At 33.8% G+C, this 24,587-nt stretch overlaps 1 long non-coding RNA gene across 1 annotated transcript in view; it reads right to left on the reverse strand.

Annotated features, from left to right (window-relative positions):
• The window catches only part of LOC108732482, a 135,946-nt gene extending 119,467 nt beyond the window's left edge, over positions 1-16,479 (reverse strand). The window contains exon 1 of the long non-coding RNA XR_001937093.2: positions 16,289-16,479. This is a non-coding gene — a long non-coding RNA (uncharacterized LOC108732482). The remainder of the gene's footprint in view (positions 1-16,288) is intronic.
• Between the last annotated feature and the right edge of the window lie 8,108 nt (positions 16,480-24,587).

A 24,587-nucleotide genomic window follows, 5' to 3' on the forward strand; every position in this document is an offset into this window, starting at 1 on the left:
AACCAAAATACACATTTAATAATAGAAACTTCATATAATGTGTGAGCAAAATATTGCTATTCTTCCCCAGTAGTATTATCCGGAGGTATGCTTTATTGGTGAATGATATGATGATATGAATAGACTAACAATAAGTGAACATCTCTGGTAGCGACACTTCGTGGATGTCTCAACTTCAAGGTGTCGGCAGCATCTGTCAAATGCTTACGAATTTTGATCAATATTTCTAACTTTATTCTTTGATATGTCAAGTAAAATGAGTAATAATTCGAAAAAAAAAAAAACACAGTGGGTCCTATTGACGTAGGGCTAAAGGTTTTCACCTGAATTTTTATAGCATTCCAAATAAGACATAGACAATTAATTTTACTTAAAATTTCGGTTGGAATCATCATTTAGTCGATAAAGAAGAGTGTGTGCTAAATATTTGAAACCAGAGAGTGGCCCTTTTCACAACTCTAACCGTTCTTATGATGAAAATCTCATAACGATGGCGTTTTTCTCTTACTTCCATCATCACGAAAACTCATTAAGATTTTCGGCTTTTAGAACTATATTGTTCTAGAAAAATGCTGAGGTTTGTTTCTTTGAAATGAGTTTAAAGGATCAAACCTGGTTTTTGATTGAAGTTTTAAAGGGTTGGCAAGAAAGCACGACATTGAAAAATCAATTTTAACAGAATCGTTTAATGGTCAACAGCGTAAGGTATTCCTGCTTTCTAATTTTCGAAAATGCACGAATCTACCGGCGGTGGCGCGGTTCTTACGAAAACTTCATGCTTAAGGAGTACCTAGTCATAAATGGTTCCGTTATACCTGTGCTCTGCATAAGCTGCAGAAGTAATTTTTGTACATATCTATAAATATTAATAAACACTGCATTCACACACAATCAATATGACCCGTACGGTTTCTATGATGTAAGAATGAAGCAATCCGATCAATACTAACTGAAGTTAGTAACAGTGAAGATTAAACTCGTCTTTTAAATTATAGAAAAGTAGGCATTTAACTTTTTAAAAGAACTAACGGAAAGTGCATTTATAAGTCATTGAATTTTAAATGTAAATGTTAAATGACAGTTGTCAAAATATAGCATTTCTAAATGTGGACATTCGTTTTCACTGAATCGAAGTAGAGTAAACGTAAATCATAACTAGCTNTTGATTGAAAATTTTATTATATTAATTAATTTTTTAACTGTGAATGTTCCTTTGTTACCACGTGGTCTTTGGTGTTTCATATTTACTTATACTAAGCCCCGTCCCATATTAGATGACCTAGTAATGTTCTTTTTATTAGTTTTGGTAATTGTCCAGAATTGAGGCTCCAAACCAAAATCGTTCCAAAAATTTTTTCATCGATTTCCTGTCATTCTAAATAATAGAATTAGATATTAGAAAGTTGGGAAGACAGATTTTTATTTCATAATTAAAAAAAATTTTTTTTGATTTTTCTGAAAAATAGTAATTATTTTCTGTCGTAGATGAGACAAAAAAAATAGAAAATCGCTCCAAAAATTTCGATTTATGATCATTCTACATGATAGAAGCAGATATTAAAACGTTGGAGAGACATTTTTCTATGACTTCATTAATAAAAAAACACTATTTGTTATTTTTCCAAAAGGATTAATTATTTGCTGTCGTAGATGAAAAAAAAATAAAAATACAATATCGTGCTGAAAGAATATAAATTATTCTTTAGTACTATTTTTTTTATAGAAATTGAAGATAGCTATATAGCTTATTCATGTGGCTTATGCATGTGGTTTGGGATACGACGCCTGAAATATTGTTCTAAGAAATGCATAAAACTAATGCTTTCTGTGAATAAAATACACTAACATATCAGCAGGGGCATTAAATAATCTCCAATCTGTCATAAGTCTACCTAACCCAACAGTGGCGTCACCAATTCAGGTAATTATCCAGAATTTGAAAAATTATCGTTCAAAAACTTTTTTTTGTATTTATGAAGTCATAGAAAACTGCCTCCCCCATATTCTAATACCTTTTTTTTCTATTATGTATAATGACCGGAAATCCATGAAAAAAATTTTGGACCGATTTTGGTCTGGAGCTCCAATTCCGGACAATTACAGTCCATTTTTATTAGATATATTTATTGTCATGTTATTTAAATTATTATTATTGGTGTTGTTTTTTCTTTTTTTGTTTGGTAGAACTACCCGGCGCCATTATCCGATACCCGGCCGGATCTTAAAGTGTCGGATCTGTCGGATATTCTAGGGAGCGCTGCATCGACGATACGCCATATTTTTGTCATTGAATTAAAATTAATAAATTCGTTAAAAACTAACCTTGAAGCACTAATAAGTAAGAGTATACAATCAATCAATTTCTCATTTATGCACTGTTAGATAGAAGTTGTGATGTAACAAACGTCGTTAACACGTGGATAAAATGATCTTTGTCATTAAAAAAAAGTCTTAATGGTTGAACTATCTACACACTCTACAATCGTTGTAAAAAGCGTACTATCTAGTCGTAAAACTCAACCGTAGTAATGGTTGTAATGCAATATACATGTAGGTACCTGCAATTTACTGAATGTAATTGTTTATAATATCACAATGAGAATAGAAACACACACCGATTAGACAGCATGACGATAATTTTAATTTTTTAGGTGAATTGAAACTGGAAATGAAGCGGTATTAGAAAATGTAATACCTACACCGTCACACAGTAGTAACTGGAGAATGTAATGTTTCGAAAAACCAAAATATTTCTATTATTCATGAGTATTTACCTATGACAAAAATAGTGCTAAAAAAGTTGAACCCCCTTTAGTAAACTTATAAACAAATTAATTAAATTTCTAAAGATGAAAAACTTTAATAACGTGTATTTCATTGGTCAGTATTTTAATCCTTTTTGGTCAACATTTAAATACTATGAACGGTAGGAGTAATATGTACTTATGAATAATGTAATGTATATATAGTTTCTACTCCTATCACTGGTCTTCCTGCTTTTACGAATGAAGTAATCAGAACTTGTAATGCTTCAGAACAATTATAAACATAAAATTGTTACAATTGGGCAATTTGTACATTTTCATAATATGTTCGGATCTACTCTGACGACTCTTTTTCAACTTCTATATCTAGCATAACGGAAACATACCCAAATCATTTTTATTTTGTTCACTTCTATGCCACAGTTCCTTTCAAATAATCATCATAAGGGCGTCAGTCCTAAGACTGGTTAGATATGCACCTCCACTTTTTTCTATTTTGAGCTAATCTTCGCATTTCCCTAATACTATTAAAACATCCCCCATTCTTAATCTAGGTCTACTTCTACTATTCTTAACTCCTGTTTCTGCTTCTATTATGTTTCTAAGTAGTCCTTCATGTTTGAGAAGGAGTCCTACGAACCCATTTCTGCAGTGACCTTTGTTCTTCTGTTTTTTCCAATGCCTTCTCATTTCTAACCTTCCATATCTACTCTTTGAATGGTACATGTTTAACTCCCGCCCGCTTTTATAATAAATGCCAAAGAAACGTACCAGAGGTTTCGTCGTTTACGGATGATAATTTGATTATTTAATACATTTTGAATGCAGCGATTATACGTTTGTGAAAAAATCTAAATAAATAAATATAATAATGAATAAGTATATACCACTCATTCGTGTAAAATAGATTGCATAATTTAGTTTAAATGCACAGATTTTACAAAACCGTAGGTACTTTATAAATAGATATAAACTCTTACTTTTAAATAACTAGTAGTTGTAATAGTTTAACAATTACGAAGCGGTTACGTAACCACGGACTTGGCACTTTTCTAGGTCTGTTAGCGAAGTATTAAAGTAACCAACTCTATACTGGTATATGCATATAAATATGTACTACCACACTTGCTCCATACACTATCAAGTTATGAACAACATGCAATAATTATGTATTACGGCAATATTGGGAATAACAAATAACGTATACTGACTACTGACTGAAAACCACTAAAAAGTTCGATTTCTTGAAATAGATCTTGTACTTCGGTTCTTGACTCTCTTATCTTATTACAAAAACTAGAGATAAGATTAAACACTTCAGTTTCCTTTTATGACGGTGGTGATAAAAATTATAAGAGCGTTCTATTTTTATTCTGTTTCTAGGTAGGTAGGTAGGTAAGTACTGTAAAAAAAAGGCTACGCTTTCTGATCACGATTAGATGGTTTTATATCAAAGGCGAAACGTTGGTGTTATTTTCAATAGTAAAAATATTTACTTTTACCCTCTACTTGGCTTTAGTTATTATAATACCTATATCATTAAATACAGATTAACAATTTATTTTTTAATATTTAATACTGATCTAATGAATGTATGATTATTTATAAATCGTTTGGTTTAATAGTGTAACTGACTGAGTAGCGTTAGGGCAAACTTTGAAAGTACCAAAGCCAAGCTGACTTTTCTGACCAATAGGGACAAAAATTCGTTCTTCCCAAACATCCTTAAGGAGATAAGAGTACATAAAATTAGAAATTCGTGATTAATTAGGTTTTGCAGCATATCATGAGATAAATAAATACCATCTATACTAAAAAAAGTATACAGTTTGAGAGAAAATTTGGAATTTGACCAAAAATTTTGAATAAAATAAGAAATAACGAATATGGAAAATTTTTAACTGACTTTTGGGAGGTACAATCGGAGACAAGAGTACATAAAATTAGANATATTAATTCTCTAGAGCGTGCTTATTCTGATACGTGGAAATTACGAGAAATATTTGTATTTAGGTAATCATTTACACGATAAATGTAAAAATGATTTGATAACAATTAGAGTAGATCACAATATACAAGTAGATCACAGATTTATCGTGCATTTTCTAATCACCTGAACTGATGACAAATGATAAAACACTTGACTAAAAAAATAAGTTACACCAATGACGAGCAAACAGCTCTTAAGAAAAACAATGTTGTACATATAGGTTAGATGAAATTTGTTGAGAATGCCAAGAAACTTACGGTAAAGGATACATTAAATATGCATAGAAATACCCAAATTAACCTACTCTAACTATTAAATCTATAAGTTTTCAGCAGTATTGCGCTTGTTTAAATATTACTATTGTGGAAGTGGAAGAAAACCGTTATAATACCTAATTAAGAAATAAAGGAAGTAACCCAGAAAGACTTAATGTTTATATTTACTTAATTTTTTTGTACGTATAATTTTAAGTAGTCCACAGCGATATGTGTGCATAGGTACTAAAGATGGGACGGTTACAAGGTTTGGTTTTGGTACCTATACAACAGAGCAGGGCAAACTCGGCTCTTTTGACTCGAGTGCTCCTCAGGTATAGCCAAGGAGCTCCTCATTGCTCTTGCGAGTGCAAGTGAGTATTAGGTGAGTCCTCTCTTCCATAGTCAAACCTAATAGTATTGCGAATGTAGTCCGGCATGCTACCCCTGAGCTGCGGGACGATCATTAGAAAATATATATTTATATATAAGTTGCGAGAGATGCTTCGCTCGTCTAAGGGATGAAGATGAAGGGGCTTGACATGGGAGTGGAAGGAAGAAGAAAAGGATAAAGCAATATGGGTCATTACTTCTTACTCTTTCGTACTCACTGAAGGGTATGGAGTGACTCAAACTAACCTCAGGTAGCGACTCTTACGAAGTTAAAGTTTCCCTTCTCTGCTATACAATACCTGGCGAATCTGAACCTTTTTTAGGATTCGACCGGGTGTCAGATAATGGTGCCGGGTACATGACAGTGATGAACAATTTAACCAGAGAGTGAAAGAAAAAGAAAGAACTAGCAGTAATAATAGTGATTTTAACCCTACCGGATAACAGAGTACCCAGCGTTCACCGTGTCACCCACACTAACGTCCCAAACCACATTAGCCTTCGTTCAAAAGGTCGTTTAAACGCTAAACCAATGAAATTTTAATTCTTAGTTGGTTTATCTCTAATATCAAAGTTATTGTAAAAATATCTTGTACCTGAAAACTGCTGCGTTTGGCCTACAGAAATTTTCAATAACTAATATAGAATTCTAGCATATTATTTTTGCTTGAAATATAGCTATCTGTATATGTTTTATCCATGTTCGTTACCGCGTGTCTTTCTTCAAGGAATCGATATGGATAATGAATTCTAATTCCAATTGTGAAAAGGAGTGGCGAAATAGGAATTTTATTGCAGGTGGTTTGGGCGACATAGCCACCACGCCTTGACCTTTCGAGACCAACAGCTAACCTCTTTGGTTTGCTCATATGCGTGACATAATATTATTAGGGCTTACCGAGGTATATATGGATACATTTTTACATACATATTGCATATGCCAGCACAGCAAACTCATTAAATCCTACGACAGACGCCTTTGCCGAAAAAAATGTCAATTGGCGCTCTCGCTTTCAGTAATTGTCACTTTTATTAGTGGACGGGTAAAATTAACAGTTACACAAGCGCCAAACGCATAATCCACTATTACGCTATAAGATTATACTCATTTTTAATAGGTAGGCGTACTCTAAAATGTGCTGCCAGGCACGACAATTTCACAAAAAAACCCATCGCATACATATGTATGTTTGATAGATAAATAAAAAACCAAACAAATATCAACTGATCTTATCTTTTAACCAACGGGTTATAAATTTTAGTTACAAAAGGGAATAAAGAACATTAACCCATCCAGTAGTGCTAGGAAACCAAACATTGACTTGTCGACACTATACCAATGTTCAGTCAATCTTCTATACAGTCTAGTGCCAAGGTTCGTAATGTTTGCAAGTACTGGACCATTGTTCGGTCAATTTTTAAACATCAAGGTTCGATGCATTAATGTTCTGCCAAGTTACATTGTGTCTAACATTGGGCAACACATAACCAAACTTGAACCAAGGTCCAAATACCGAGATTATTCATATACACAATATAAATATCAAAACACGAATTTCCCACAAATAAATTTTATAAAATATAGTTATTGTTTATTATTTACATTAAAATTTACAAAATTACCAGAAAATTTCATTAAAACAATCTTTTATATTATAAGAAAAGTGTTTCATTATCCAATTCCATCGATAGATGTTGGGTGTCCTAAAAATAAACAGTTTTGCAAAAAAATACACCGAAGAACATTAACAAGTGTTAATGTTGTTCATTGGTATTGGCATTGCCATTGGCTGCCCCCGTCGTGGACCAAGCTTGCTAGCCAGGCATGAGACGAAGTGACAAATGAAGCAATTGCTATATGCTTCATCTTTCTTAGTCAATAACTTATTGAAACTACCAAACGTGGATCTCTACTGAAACATGCTGCTAATTGTTGTATGCTTGATAAAATAAAGCAGATAAATACAGCTCTGTTAAGTTGGTACTCTCAAATGCGAATTTTTTAACGAAATTGACATGGTTCGTTTACCCAAGTTTAGCCTAGGATAGTCCAATATTTTTTTCATTAGCCCACCCTTAGATCAAAATTTATAACAAAAAAAAAGGATATTTCAAGTTAAGAACTCCTGAAAATAAAAATTTGTAACATTCAATGGTTTTACACTGTCACTTGGTTAACTAAGGTTAGCCCAGTCCTTGTCTCCGCTAGCCCACCACCGGTTCAATAGTTGTAACAGTTAAAAAAAAAACTACCAAAACCAGTATGTGAAAATTCTTGTTTTAAAACTGTCTGATGCTAACCATCTGTCAACCATCTGATGCTAATCCTGCTATATCATCTGCAAATCTAAGTATACTAATCTTCTGTCTCTGTATATCTATTTCTAAATTTGTCAAGATGATGTTTATCACGTCTTTGATATGTAGATTAAAAAGAGCATCTCTGTCTGACTCCCTTCCTAATATTTTTGACACCTGGGAAGTTAAGCTAATTCTTCTAAATTTCTGACATCTATCTGCACCTCCCATTCTTGGTATGGCTAAAACCACGTTCCGTTTATAGTCCGCCGGGACTTCCTCCTTCTCGTTTACCATATCATTAACCTAGTGACCTGCATGTTTTAAGATTTCTGCCTGTATCCCATGTATACCTGGTGCCTTATTATTCTTTATTTTTTTTAATGGTAAATCAAATTCTTCTCTCATTATGGGATATCCTAGCTCACCTATCTCCACACTATGTCCCTTGTCCAATAGCTCTCCTAACTCTTGACCTACTAATACGTTCTCTAAATATTTTTTCCATCCATCTTCATTTTCTAACAAAATGACTCCTGCTTCGTGTCGTACATTATTACTATTGTACCTTATAATATGAAATATTCTCAATTTTTACCCACTACACACTACCTCAAATTAATGAGGAAAAATTGTTACTGTTGTCACGCCCCCGCCGGGAATCGAACCCGTCATCTCTCGTAGCTTAGTGGTCAGAGCATTGGCGCGTAAAGCCAAAGAGCCCGGGTTCGATTCCCGGCGGGGGTGTGACAACAGCAACAATTTTTCCTTATTAATTTGAGGTAGTGTGTAGTGGGTAAAAATTGAGAATATTTCATATTAAAAAACAAACTCACTTCGGGAAGATTTCTACATTGTATGTATATTTATATTCAGTATATNATTTTTTTATTGTAATTTATTTCAATGAAAAATTTGATATTTTTATTGTGTCTTAAGAACTGTAGAATGTAGTGAAGTAACTACCAACGGGATGGACAGACAATTCGTTTGGGGCCTAGCATCAGGAGCCCCTAAATACTCTTTTACTTTTTAGTTGGTATGTACTTGGTAGAATTGAGGGTTTGTTCAACAAAAAATTACCTGGGGACCCCCGTTTTCGTACTTACGTCACTGGTAGATGAAAAAATATAAATAGGTTATTTTTGCAATGTTTCAAGCAAAAATTTTCGTAATACTGAAGCGGTAGTGTTATTATTAATTGTAATATAAATACATACTTTTTTTTCTTCGAAGAATATTTCAGCGTACCAAAAACCTCACGAATCAATTAAAAATAGCGCCTAGAACGAATTGGTCACCAACTCTCTGAGTAACGTACTTTTTAGGAGTATCCTGCTCGCCTATTAAAGTCGGAACTAGAGATAGTGATTTTGCTGGGTTGCGGATAACTAAGTACCTGGCATTAGGTGTGCTTGGTACTCTGCAAAACTGGTTTTCAAGTTTATCGGGTAGCGGCTAATTTTTGAAGTTCAAGACTCATTTGCGAAATATTTCCAGTCCGATTTAGAGTTCCTACTATAATCTCAGTCGACATTATAACGGTTGTAGAGCCTTCAAAATAAAAAATAAAAAATCGGAATCTCTGGTTAGTAGTTTACATCGTCAGCGGTTAATTAGCGGCTAATTATGAGACCGATTCTAGCTGACTAAGATTTTACAATTTTACTGGTTTTCGAGTATCCCGGATTTTCATTTTCTCCTTTGAATTACAAATTTTTCCGAACTATTCAAGTAAATGAGATTTATAGAAATGTAGTATAAGTAATTCATAAATATTGTGTATGTAGGTATAGGTAACTCGAAAATTTGTTATTATAAAATTATTTTAGTAATTATTTTTTTAGTGCCAACATAATATAATGGCATAAATTATTAGTGAGTACCTGTACGCATACGTATTCACGAAATACAAGTTTTATTCATAACTGGTAAGTTAAATAATAATAAATACATACATAAATAAAATATATTAATTCTCTAGAGCGTGCTTATTCTGATACGTGGAAATTACGAGAAATATTTGTATTTAGGTAATCATTTACACGATAAATGTAAAAATGATTTGATAACAATTAGAGTAGATCACAATATACAAGTAGATCACAGATTTATCGTGCATTTTCTAATCACCTGAACTGATGACAAATGATAAAACACTTGACTAAAAAAATAAGTTACACCAATGACGAGCAAACAGCTCTTAAGAAAAACAATGTTGTACATATAGGTTAGATGAAATTTGTTGAGAATGCCAAGAAACTTACGGTAAAGGATACATTAAATATGCATAGAAATACCCAAATTAACCTACTCTAACTATTAAATCTATAAGTTTTCAGCAGTATTGCGCTTGTTTAAATATTACTATTGTGGAAGTGGAAGAAAACCGTTATAATACCTAATTAAGAAATAAAGGAAGTAACCCAGAAAGACTTAATGTTTATATTTACTTAATTTTTTTGTACGTATAATTTTAAGTAGTCCACAGCGATATGTGTGCATAGGTACTAAAGATGGGACGGTTACAAGGTTTGGTTTTGGTACCTATACAACAGAGCAGGGCAAACTCGGCTCTTTTGACTCGAGTGCTCCTCAGGTATAGCCAAGGAGCTCCTCATTGCTCTTGCGAGTGCAAGTGAGTATTAGGTGAGTCCTCTCTTCCATAGTCAAACCTAATAGTATTGCGAATGTAGTCCGGCATGCTACCCCTGAGCTGCGGGACGATCATTAGAAAATATATATTTATATATAAGTTGCGAGAGATGCTTCGCTCGTCTAAGGGATGAAGATGAAGGGGCTTGACATGGGAGTGGAAGGAAGAAGAAAAGGATAAAGCAATATGGGTCATTACTTCTTACTCTTTCGTACTCACTGAAGGGTATGGAGTGACTCAAACTAACCTCAGGTAGCGACTCTTACGAAGTTAAAGTTTCCCTTCTCTGCTATACAATACCTGGCGAATCTGAACCTTTTTTAGGATTCGACCGGGTGTCAGATAATGGTGCCGGGTACATGACAGTGATGAACAATTTAACCAGAGAGTGAAAGAAAAAGAAAGAACTAGCAGTAATAATAGTGATTTTAACCCTACCGGATAACAGAGTACCCAGCGTTCACCGTGTCACCCACACTAACGTCCCAAACCACATTAGCCTTCGTTCAAAAGGTCGTTTAAACGCTAAACCAATGAAATTTTAATTCTTAGTTGGTTTATCTCTAATATCAAAGTTATTGTAAAAATATCTTGTACCTGAAAACTGCTGCGTTTGGCCTACAGAAATTTTCAATAACTAATATAGAATTCTAGCATATTATTTTTGCTTGAAATATAGCTATCTGTATATGTTTTATCCATGTTCGTTACCGCGTGTCTTTCTTCAAGGAATCGATATGGATAATGAATTCTAATTCCAATTGTGAAAAGGAGTGGCGAAATAGGAATTTTATTGCAGGTGGTTTGGGCGACATAGCCACCACGCCTTGACCTTTCGAGACCAACAGCTAACCTCTTTGGTTTGCTCATATGCGTGACATAATATTATTAGGGCTTACCGAGGTATATATGGATACATTTTTACATACATATTGCATATGCCAGCACAGCAAACTCATTAAATCCTACGACAGACGCCTTTGCCGAAAAAAATGTCAATTGGCGCTCTCGCTTTCAGTAATTGTCACTTTTATTAGTGGACGGGTAAAATTAACAGTTACACAAGCGCCAAACGCATAATCCACTATTACGCTATAAGATTATACTCATTTTTAATAGGTAGGCGTACTCTAAAATGTGCTGCCAGGCACGACAATTTCACAAAAAAACCCATCGCATACATATGTATGTTTGATAGATAAATAAAAAACCAAACAAATATCAACTGATCTTATCTTTTAACCAACGGGTTATAAATTTTAGTTACAAAAGGGAATAAAGAACATTAACCCATCCAGTAGTGCTAGGAAACCAAACATTGACTTGTCGACACTATACCAATGTTCAGTCAATCTTCTATACAGTCTAGTGCCAAGGTTCGTAATGTTTGCAAGTACTGGACCATTGTTCGGTCAATTTTTAAACATCAAGGTTCGATGCATTAATGTTCTGCCAAGTTACATTGTGTCTAACATTGGGCAACACATAACCAAACTTGAACCAAGGTCCAAATACCGAGATTATTCATATACACAATATAAATATCAAAACACGAATTTCCCACAAATAAATTNTGGCATTGCCATTGGCTGCCCCCGTCGTGGACCAAGCTTGCTAGCCAGGCATGAGACGAAGTGACAAATGAAGCAATTGCTATATGCTTCATCTTTCTTAGTCAATAACTTATTGAAACTACCAAACGTGGATCTCTACTGAAACATGCTGCTAATTGTTGTATGCTTGATAAAATAAAGCAGATAAATACAGCTCTGTTAAGTTGGTACTCTCAAATGCGAATTTTTTAACGAAATTGACATGGTTCGTTTACCCAAGTTTAGCCTAGGATAGTCCAATATTTTTTTCATTAGCCCACCCTTAGATCAAAATTTATAACAAAAAAAAAGGATATTTCAAGTTAAGAACTCCTGAAAATAAAAATTTGTAACATTCAATGGTTTTACACTGTCACTTGGTTAACTAAGGTTAGCCCAGTCCTTGTCTCCGCTAGCCCACCACCGGTTCAATAGTTGTAACAGTTAAAAAAAAAACTACCAAAACCAGTATGTGAAAATTCTTGTTTTAAAACTGTCTGATGCTAACCATCTGTCAACCATCTGATGCTAATCCTGCTATATCATCTGCAAATCTAAGTATACTAATCTTCTGTCTCTGTATATCTATTTCTAAATTTGTCAAGATGATGTTTATCACGTCTTTGATATGTAGATTAAAAAGAGCATCTCTGTCTGACTCCCTTCCTAATATTTTTGACACCTGGGAAGTTAAGCTAATTCTTCTAAATTTCTGACATCTATCTGCACCTCCCATTCTTGGTATGGCTAAAACCACGTTCCGTTTATAGTCCGCCGGGACTTCCTCCTTCTCGTTTACCATATCATTAACCTAGTGACCTGCATGTTTTAAGATTTCTGCCTGTATCCCATGTATACCTGGTGCCTTATTATTCTTTATTTTTTTTAATGGTAAATCAAATTCTTCTCTCATTATGGGATATCCTAGCTCACCTATCTCCACACTATGTCCCTTGTCCAATAGCTCTCCTAACTCTTGACCTACTAATACGTTCTCTAAATATTTTTTCCATCCATCTTCATTTTCTAACAAAATGACTCCTGCTTCGTGTCGTACATTATTACTATTGTACCTTATAATATGAAATATTCTCAATTTTTACCCACTACACACTACCTCAAATTAATGAGGAAAAATTGTTACTGTTGTCACGCCCCCGCCGGGAATCGAACCCGTCATCTCTCGTAGCTTAGTGGTCAGAGCATTGGCGCGTAAAGCCAAAGAGCCCGGGTTCGATTCCCGGCGGGGGTGTGACAACAGCAACAATTTTTCCTTATTAATTTGAGGTAGTGTGTAGTGGGTAAAAATTGAGAATATTTCATATTAAAAAACAAACTCACTTCGGGAAGATTTCTACATTGTATGTATATTGTACCTTACTTCTCTAAAGTTTCTTATATTTATTATTATATTGTTTTTATTACATTGTTAAAAATAAACTAAGCAGAATAATAAAATCAACAGATAAATTTTACATGACACGGAATCTTCTGCGTGAATCGCGTTCTATTGGCATTCAACCTCATTATTATTAATCTTCGATTCTTGTTGTCGTTTCAAGATTATTAATATCATTGTAATAAACCCCAGGATGCAACAATATGCATGTTAATTGTCTAAGCAGGTAAATTATTGTGAACGTACCTAGATGTTAAATTTGTCTGGAAACCTGTTCGTTGGGTAAGGAGCCATCTACGTGGCCAACGTAACAAGAATAATAAATTTATTCAGCTGCTGGTGCTGAGACAGAAGAAGTGGGAAGAAGCGAACGAAGGCAGGGAGACGGTTGATTGCTTGTTCCGTAATACATATTATAACTTGATTGTACGAATTAGCTCGTTGGCCTCATGTATTAAAGTGTTGAACATAGAAATTTGAATGGCAACGCGCACTAGACTAGGTACATACTCTAGCAATTATTGTGTACCTATACACCAAGTAGATGTTGTTATTCAGTAGAGGTAATTTAATTTGGGGTAAATAAAAAAGGAATCCGATTTTGCTTTAACAAGACATTGTAACCAACTAGTGATATATTGAGAAACGACCAAAGGGATATTCCATTATAACATGCAATCAACGAAGGGTGGCATCACCTTTTGAAAAATATGATGTGGTATAGGGAAATCCATAGAAATGCCTTCAACCAACTTTTCAATGATTACGTAATATATGTAGGTATGTCCAATAAATGCAATTTAAAGTCTTTAGGGCTTATTACGCTTTGCTCGAAAAGTTTTGAGAGCTTAAACAGTTTTCAGAGAAGTATAGGTGATATTTTCAGATAGATATGGTTTAAAGAAAAACATATTTCACACGTTTACTTATGCATTGCAAAGAAATGTGTAACTTCTATGTTAGGTAAGAATTTTACCGCTCCTGTATACATTAGTTCACATTTTATTGACGCGCTCTTTCAACGTTAGATTGGATCATGAGACAGGCGTATTATATGTCAATCAATATACGGATACATAGGTACAATATCTATGCAAAGAAATGTAGGTAATCACTAATCACATTAGTAAACTCGTAGAAAGAAACCTATAGATAGCTAATGCTGATAATAAATTTAATGTGCTATGAAAGAAAGAAAGAAATAAAACGCTTGCACTTGGAATCATCCAAACGATTTGAATGTTCCTAATTGTATTGATTTAACAAATGAACCGACGATGAGGATAGTATTGTAAATTAAATTAAAGTAAATTAATCATTGAAATTAAAAATCATCTTCACATTTTGAAGGTCCAATTTCAAATTTATCGAAGAGAAGTTACCTTGAAGTTAGATTTAACTATCAGAAGGTAAGCAATTTATAATTAAAAGGTACACACTAAGTAGATGGCAGGTAAGTACATGTGTATTTTGCAAAATAAGCAAATAATATTAAAAGATACCGTAACAACTCATTCCACCGGGCAAAGTATGAATGTTACTAGGCAGTTTTGCTATGCCGTTCATAATTCATAAATTGCTGTAATATAATAAGTCCTGTTTCCAGATTGTTTTTAGAATTGTCATCTGTACTTATTTATCTGAATGTAAAGACTAGTGATTTATAGATATGTACATTGTACCTACTTACATTATTTAAATGCTACGTTTTATAGCAGCTATTTGCGCCAGAGAGATAAATAAAATAATTAAACAGCTGCTGTGGTAGCACTAAACTTCGGTGTCAGGAAACTTAGCCCCGTCATTTTTGAAAAAAAATATAAAAACCAAGAGTTATGCTGAATTGTTTCAGTCAGTGCTCTAATAAATTGCCTCGCAAAATTTCTTAATAACAAAAAATAATAATAACAGACTTATTACATTAGTGCGCCAATTTTTTTGTTGATCAGGAATTTTGCAAAGTAGAAACAAAAATGGGGGTGCTACTGAACATTACATTATAAATTATGCATAATCATATCAAAATTGAAATAAGGTAACAAAGTAGGTGGCCCCAAGTATTTTATGTAGGTAGTAAGGTAGGTATGCAATATGCCAAAAAATAATGGTTAATGGTAAAACCAAGTTTTAATTTAAAACCGTCGGGATTTAAGTAATTGCTCAGAAATTATTGTCATTTTTTAATTAAATCCTTTGGGTACTAATTAAAAATCTGGTTTTATCTTTTTCACTGTGACGTAAATATTAAAATCGGAGAGAGTTGAAAGACAAACTTTCAGCATGCTTAAGTCTACTGTATGTACAACTGATTTTGTTATATGGGTTTGCAAGAGCTTGGCTTTTTTAGAAAAAGATGTAAATTAAGAACGCGCCTGTGGAGAAAACTTGTTAATTATACGGCAATGGTTAATATTCATAAGGATATTTATTTTGCATTTCAGGTTTTTACCTTCCAACTGGGCCGAATGTGCCACATGGAAACAAAAAATTATAGCCGATGTCGTTACATAAGCCGAGCCTGCTCAATAGACACATGCGCCTGTTGAATTAAGTACGTTTTTGGCAAATTGAATCATCTTCTAGCTTCAAGCATACCGATTCATCTACTCAATTGCGCCACATTTCTATAATTGAGTCAACTGTAAATATGTGCTTCAGAAATACGGGGGAAATAGAGAATAATGAAAATAAAACATGCCAGGGGAAATTAAGAAAACCATATGCTTTCTGTAGAAATGTCTCCTACGTTAGCTTTTGATTATGGGATCGTGGCTATTTCATTAGTCTACCAACCAACGTTGCTGTGGTGCGCGCAATCATCTGCAGAGGAATGTTGATGGATAACAATATGCATAAATATAGACATGTACAATTTTAAAAAATTAATGAGTATTAGTTCGATTTTAATTTTTCAATTATTAGTATCAATTTAGTAACTTACATTATCATCCTCTTGATAAGTATGACTTGCGTGCAAGTAGATGTCCTAATCACTAAGTCAATGAAAAGTTTTTCTGGAAATAATACTTCCATAGAAACTAGTTAAAATATTCAATCACCAACGGATTAATAAAAAAAAATTAATTTCAGAAGCAGTGCAGAGTCACAACACACTTCCTGACACCAACACGCGAAACGTTTACCTATTACTGGCCACGTTTTAGTTGATCCAAGAAGGCGTAGTGCGATTAGCGCCGGCGCGTATAGGGGTGGGGCGCAATGGTGGGGGGCTACACGTTCAGGACAATGTCCAGTACGATAAGGACAATTACAAAGATTAATAAAATATTTGTGATTTTAGTGACCCAAAGTAGACCTCCATTGGCAAATAAAATTCAACAGATACATACGTTTACATTCGGTACATGTCCTACGTGAGTTTATGGACGTGTTTGTACGTCGTATCAGTTTCGAATTTTTGTTTGTTAAATGCAACTATCTCGGACAATATTTGAAGAGACAAGTCAACAGTATAAATACGTTGATATCGACCAAAAGTTTTGATACTTGTTTAAACAAATTTCTAGAAAGTAGTCTCCTTCATGTACCATGTGTATCCAAATGTTATCCTGTTTGACTTTGCTTGAAGTACTTTACACGTTATCAATATTCTGATTATCATTTAAAATTAAAAAAAAAAAACTTTACTTTCAGTATTTGCAAAAAATATAGTTTAGCATAATAGGTGAATAAATTTATTTGCATACAATATGAATAGCTTTATACAACCAAAAAGATTTTACCTGCTTTCAAAAAACTCATTACGCTATTTTTTCCTACACTTTACCTTCATGATACAAAATCAGGAGGTATCTCATATATTAGTTTTTTTAATGTATGCATCGCTCTTATTTTCCGCTTATGTTTCACTAGTCATCTATTTCCAGATACCATCTGCCATGCCCTTCTTGTTATTGCCAAAGGATTTTCCCTCGTCTTTTCCAGCAGTCCATTCGCCTCTTATTATAATATTTCTTCCAGCGATGCAGCACCCTTGGCTCATGAGAAAAAAAGGTGATTATGTCCCTGATTTTCTACTATAATTACTTCCCCATATCTTACTTTCATTCATCCTCCTGGATTTTTTTCTCTCTCTTTTTTATACTTTGCTCAGATTTGTAGTTTTTTTCTGTTTCTTTCTTCTACAGTCAAGTTTTGTTGTACCTATGTCATTTGCCATTTTTACTTTCTGCATTTTATCCCTTACTTTCCATATCTCCATGACATCTACCCCAATTTGTTTTTCTTATGAATTCTTGCAAATCTACTTTCTTGATCCTTCACCTAACTCCAATCCATATTTTCCATTTTATTTCTTTTTGCAATCCTTTTTCATTTTTTTTTCATTCTACTCTTCTGAATATTTAACCATTAACCATTACCTATTCTACTTAATAATTTCTTATGTTTCTGGTCGCTACTTTTTCCTTATTTTCTTTCATACATTTCTTCATATAATTCACAATTAATAATAAAAAAGCTTACAACCCTCGTCAGACTTTAATTTTTATACAATGAAATTAAGGAGAGGTTACTGGAGAATAACATAATTAACTTTGAAGTACCACCAACCATTATTTATTCAACTTTTCTTTCTGTTTGTCCCATAAATCCTTCTATTTTCCGCCCTTCCTTTCTTACATTACATTTTACCTTATGTAATTTTTTTCATCTTTTTACTGTTTTCTGTAGTGTTTACGGTTTTACTGTCACCGTAAATAAATTTATTATACACATTTATAATAAATCATATATACAAAAATTTCTATAAAAAATGATAACAGGTAGGTATTAAATGAGATCAGAATCTGGTTACATGCCGTTGAAAACGGAGGTGGTCGAATTTACTGAATCCCATACTTTATTGTGCGATCGTACTTTCACGAATCTCGCGTGGTTAAAGGTAGTCCATCATGGACACTGGAGGCCCGTCAGTACCTTCGTGCAAACACACCACTAACTTTGCCCTCACGTACAATGTATATCGCTGAAACTCCCTTGCAATTTCAAAACTGAAATAATAACGCCACAGTCCAAATGACCACTCATTTTTCAAATTTTTGTTGTCAAAGTGTGGGTCAGATAATAATAAATATCTAGTTAAAACGTTTTATTACTTTGACCCTGCGGCTACGGGTAACTTGTAGGTGTTACTCAAAATAGCACACTACTGACGAGGCTACATCCAATGTAATCATATCAAATTTTAATCAAGTGACATAAATTTCTCTTGCGTAATGCATAACATTAGAATGCGTTATTCTAATTTGACCCTTCAACTTCTCTATTTTTCATTCCTTCATTGATATACTTGTGATTTTGAATTTAATGCTGATTCATTAACTCTGTGGGTTAATTTGCAAGCAAATTTTTTGCTATATTCTACACCAATGCATTCCAAACTTGTAGCATCTACTTACAAGGTAGGATGAAAAAGCAATAGGACTGAATTTCTGTAGCCTGTAGCCCGAACGGAGCGATGGAGTGGTTTCACACTAGTTAGATGTGGTAGTGGGTAGTCTTCTGAAGAGACAGATACTTTTTCCAGTATCCAGTTGTCTGTTGGCAAGCGGAAGTAAACATATTCTTTCTATTCTTTTCGCAACAGTTCTATAAACAGAACCCTTTTTTTTTGTTTTTATGAATGAGAGGAATTTTGAGACACACAGCTGGTTGCAGTATCAGTTACCCCCTTAGCGCCCTTCGGAAAATTTAAAGCGGCGCCCATTTAAGGGTAGCATTTAAGCTTTCAAAATATTATAATGTTGAATGTTTATTATAACAACAATCGTTTTAGGCAGGTAGAAGGGCGTTTTCGATCTCTTGGAATAATTTGAATTTTGTTGGTCACCATTTAGAATATAAAAGATGTTTTTACTGATTATGCTTAACTTAAAAGAAAAAACAGGAGTTAAGAGAAGTGGTGGTAGATTTAGATTAGATATACTGGTTACAAATAATTTTAGGAAAATGCGAGTATCAACTAAGGTAAGGAATGAGCGGCTTGGGATTGACGACCCTTTGATCATATTGTTTAAATATACTTAGGGTTATTTCTTTTTTTAAAGACAATGAAAATTCATTTACATGTTTTACAAAATAGATATGGTATGGAATATTTCGAAATTAAAAAGTCCACATGTAACGGAAATAATTGGGTTAATGAACAACAAAACTTTATGGATACACCTATTTTAGGTGCTAGACTACTCTAAATCCTTACAAAGACGTATTATAGATATTTCCATATCATCATCATAAGTTCGTCAGTCTTGAAATTGGTTGGACTCGCACCTCCACTTTTTCTTATCCTGAGCTAATCTTCACATTTCTTCAAAATTCGAACAACACACATCCTTAACTATTTACGAACAGTAATCTAATCTATGTCTACCTCTACTCTTAACTCCTGTTTCTGCCTCTAATATCCACGGTATCCACAACATTTGTCTGTAACACGAAATTTCGAACGCTTCTAACCTTTTTTTTCATATATGTATTTACTAATTTATGGCCCTATAAATAAACTATAGACACTTTTAATTTTAGTAATCTACTGTTATTCTTGATAAAGGTATAATTACACCAAAACAATTAATTCTACTTTTTAGAACATTTAAATGTACTTTTATTGTCTTTTAAAATATTAAACAATGCTTCACAAACCACCCACCAACAATATTGTGAATGATATACATACTTAGAATTATACTGCATTTTTCCTATTTAAAATTTCCATATTGTATTTGAACGCAATACCTATCCTATCCTATCCTATCTTGTCACATAAGTATCTATTTTTCTTTAAAAAAAAAAACGACTGTCGTTATTAGGCTTTCACCTTTAGCTGCCACTTGGTTTTGTCATGAAAAACATGCCATTCTTATTATTCTTATTTCATTCCCACCAGCTATTAATGCTGGTTGGCAGACAGTCCCACCGTACCACGCCGGAAGGTAGGGCGGAAAACCTTCTTCAGTCTCCTTTCAAGAATCGTGGAATGGATGGGTGGTAGTTCGGTTAGTAAGATAAGACGGAATGAAGACAGAAGAGAATGAAAGATTATCTGTGGAATATTACAGCCCAGCATTTGCTTAAGTGATCCAAGGAAACCACAGAAAAACTTGGACAAAGGCAGCTGGACCCGGACTCGAACTAGGCGAACTCTCAAAATGATAAGCAATGGTCTAAACCTTTAGGGTTTAGGTCATGCCGCTCGGTACTTTTAAATACAAAACGGGACTATTATATAGTCAGCGTGGTGGCACCTCCGAAATCTGCCGCCCTTCGCCGGTGCTAAGGTGCGCCTCCCCCTTCTCTCTTAGGCCAGCACTAGGGGCCTATAAGTATAATTAAAACCCCTTTACCTTAGGTCGTTTTAGTTGCAATTAACATCCTCTTCAGCCGACCCATATACTATTTGTTTATAAAATCGTCACTTTTTGTAAGCTGATAAAATGATTTTAAGTCTATATCTGACACATTTAAACATTTTTTTGTTTCTGTAATTAATATTAAAACAATGTTTCATAAAACTCCACCCAACATTACAATATCTAAAAAAATGGGACAGTGAGCCAGTCAAGATGTGTTGTTGACATTTTGTAATAACTCCTCCTTTCTGATTTTGGTTGTTTAGATACTCTGAAGGTCTAAAGTTATCGTGGGACATTCTGTACATCGATTCTTTTATAATCTAGGATGATAACAATAGTACTTCAAAATGATATCAATATCTATATATTTATTTGAAACGTGTCTCTTTGAACGTAGTTTCTCTCAGACTGCGTTGCACAGTTCGTATTTTCTCCAACCGGATTCTTCAAGTGTCCACAAAATGGCACCTATCCAAAGCTGAGACGCCGATATTCGCACTTAATCGCGCCGGTTGACAACGTGCAGCGAACCAAAATAAAGTTGCCTAATACACACAATTCATTCCACGGAATAAAAATATTTTTCGTTTTATTTTTATCGAATGTCATACCGATCATTCTAGATTTTGAAACTGTAAAAAATTTATGTATACCTACGTACTACAGGGTGTAACAATGATTTATGTTTAAAAATAAAACAAACGTACGAACACACAGTTGTCAGTAGGAAAATTCTATCAGGCATGCTTAAAACAATGGAGAGAATATACAGCAATTATTTTGTTACCGTGAGTAATGCTAATTACCAATATGCCCTTTTGGCGAAATTGTCCATTTCGTGAGCTGGATGTCTACTTTGTGAAGTGGAACCAGCTAGTAGAATAATATTTTATTTAACTATCTGGACATATCTATTTTTTTCTCCAGTTCATGAAATGGACATGGAATTTTTTTCACTTGGTGAAACATAACTATATTATAGCATCTGGACACAAAAATTGTCCAGTTTCTGTAGTGTATATTTCACACTTATCAATTTAGTGTAACAGTCTAATCAAGGCTAAAACCAACACCGAACGAGCAAGATTAAGACTAAATTCAAGACCGAAGTTGTAAGAACAAGACCAAATATAGAAGACTATCATCATTATCATAAAGTCGTCAGTCCTAAGACTGGTTGGACACACACCTCCTTTCTTTCCTATCCTGAGCTAATATTCGCACTTCCCTAAAAGTAGAACAACCTACATCATTAACTATTTGCGAACAGTAATCTAATCTAGGTTTATCTCTAACCCTCTTAACTTCCGTTTCTGCCTCTAATATGTCTCTGACAAGACCTTCATGCCTGAGAAGGTATCCTACTAACTTATCTTGCCTATTTCTTATTGACTTCCATAGAGTTCTCTATTCTCCTATTCTTTCTAATACCCCTTCATTTCTAACCTTCTCTGTCCACAGAATCCTCATCATTCGCCGGTAACACCACATTTCGAACGTTTCTAACCTTTTCTTTTCCGTTTCATGTTTCGCACCCGTACAGCATCGTCGTCCAAATATACACTTTTAACAACCTTTTCCTAATTTCTAAATTAACCGTTCGCGAGCATAGAAGTAACTTCTTTTTACTGAAGGCGATTCGACCCTGCGTTATCCTCTGCTTTATATATCTACTAGTCCTTCCGTCCTGACTTCGCCCTTTCCCGACTTTTTTTTACCTTACACACCAGTTTGGTTTTCTTTTATTTATTTTCATACAATACTGTTTTGTCAATACCCCTTCCATTTTATTTAAAGCTATCTCTAACATCTCCTTGCTAGATACTAATACTGCTGTATCATTTGAAAATCTAAACATACTAATATTTTGGCCCTGTATATCTATTCCTACAGTTGTACTGTCTTTAATGATGTTGATCGCGTGTTCCATGTACAGATTAAAAAGTAGTGGTGTTATTGTGCATCCCTGTTTGACTTCCTTCCCAATATTTACTTCTCTACGTTGCAGCCCCATCTCTGTAACTGCCTGTTGCTCATTGCGCAAGACTAAACGAAAAATTATTATTCCCAGTGGATTTATGAGAAGTATTTGAAGCAACTTTAAAATATATTCTTTTCTTGGAAGGAAACACTTTTAGAATTTGAAGTTTTTAGTTTACTTTACTAGATTTAACGCTAAATATACCTAAACGAAACTTCACCACTACTTGTCCTAGGAGTAAGTGTTCTTTGTTCCTATGTCTGCATAACATATGGTTGAAATATAGAAACAAATTATTTTTTTTATATTTTTTACTTCTNCGTGGTTTCATAAAACCATATAATTGTTTTTTTTACTTCTTTCAAGTACCTTATACTATTTTGTTCTCTAAAAGGACAATTTATGCATTAAAGGAAGGCTAAGTTCTCTCGCATATATGACAGAAGGTGTTAGCATTTGAGACAATTATTGTGTCGGTAAATAGAAAAATTTATAAAAAAAAAACGTAAATATCAGATTAAATGAAGATCAAGACTTAACATTCAAGACCATGACCAAGACCGAGACTATACCATTAAAATCCAGATCAAGACCAAGACTAGAAGTATTTGAGCATAACAGAGAGTGAGACTGTAGTTGAGCTCGAGGGAGGAGCGCTGCGCGTGTAACCGCTATCTTTCTCGTTTATTTCTATAGCTCGATAGAGTATTCTTACAAGTCTCAAAATTTTATGAAGAAAAAAATTGTAAACTATTGTGATTATACTCTTTTAGTTACTGGAAAGTTATCCCTTATATTATGTATAAGTGACAGCAGCTCCTAATGTTAGATAAAGTTGAAAATTTGCCTCTCTCCCCTGGAAAAAAATTGTTGGTACGCCTGTGCTACTTGCCAAATTTCAGCTTCATTAGTCAAATACAAGTTTTCGAGATTTCGTGTTTAGTCAACGAGTAAATGAGTGCCTTTTTGGTTTTATGTATTTAGATGAGCAAATAAAAAAAAACATACGTTTTTTTCTTTTTTACAATAACGTAATAATTTTGTCTGTTCTACAGGTTCTTTTGGAAAAATCTACATAATATAGTATTGAGAGGCTCTGAAGGTTGCATGTGGAATTTCTGTGAATATTACAAGTTTTCATGTACCGAGTCTAAGGTAAAAGACCCAGTTATTGACACTGGCCCAGTTTCTGACAATTTAAAGTTTATGTTGNGAATTAATTGGAATTTTTCACACACAAGCCTTGCTATATAAGCTCTCAAAGCATATAAAAATTATACGGCTTAAATGTGAAGTTGGGTGCAAAAGAATACAATTAAATCCTCTGTCGGGAAAAAACGAAATGACTTTCCGAACAACCCAATATAATCTCAGCTGTCAGAAACTGGGCCTTTTACCTTATATCCGAACGTACTTCTTTAGATACTTTTATTTTATTTTATGTGATAATGAAGATTCAGTTTCAATAAACATATACAAAAGTTAAAAATGCAGTTGCAAAAAATATGAACAGCTAGCTCAAAATGAAATATGTATCTGTCATATGTAGTTATGCACGTAGGTAAATGTATGTAAGTAAGTAGACTAACGCCAGTCCTGCTACCGTTGACGCTGCATTGCATATTGGACGTGTCTTAATTAACAGTAATGCATTTTAGATCGGTGGCGAATCAGCATAAAAAATGCTGAGCAAATCTTTCTTGGTTCAGAATGTGTGAAATGCAATTTAATTACAAGCCATATCAACATAATACTTAAATATGATATGCATTCAGTTACATCCGCAGAGAGAATTTTTTTCACTTGAAAATTATATTAATTCTCTGTTGAGTTACAATGTGTATGTTTGTTAAATAATATTTAATATATCTCTAAAAAGTATT

The sequence above is a fragment of the Agrilus planipennis genome, unplaced genomic scaffold (assembly GCF_000699045.2).
Source record: "Agrilus planipennis isolate EAB-ADULT unplaced genomic scaffold, Apla_2.0 scaffold23, whole genome shotgun sequence".
Taxonomy (NCBI): domain Eukaryota; kingdom Metazoa; phylum Arthropoda; class Insecta; order Coleoptera; family Buprestidae; genus Agrilus; species Agrilus planipennis.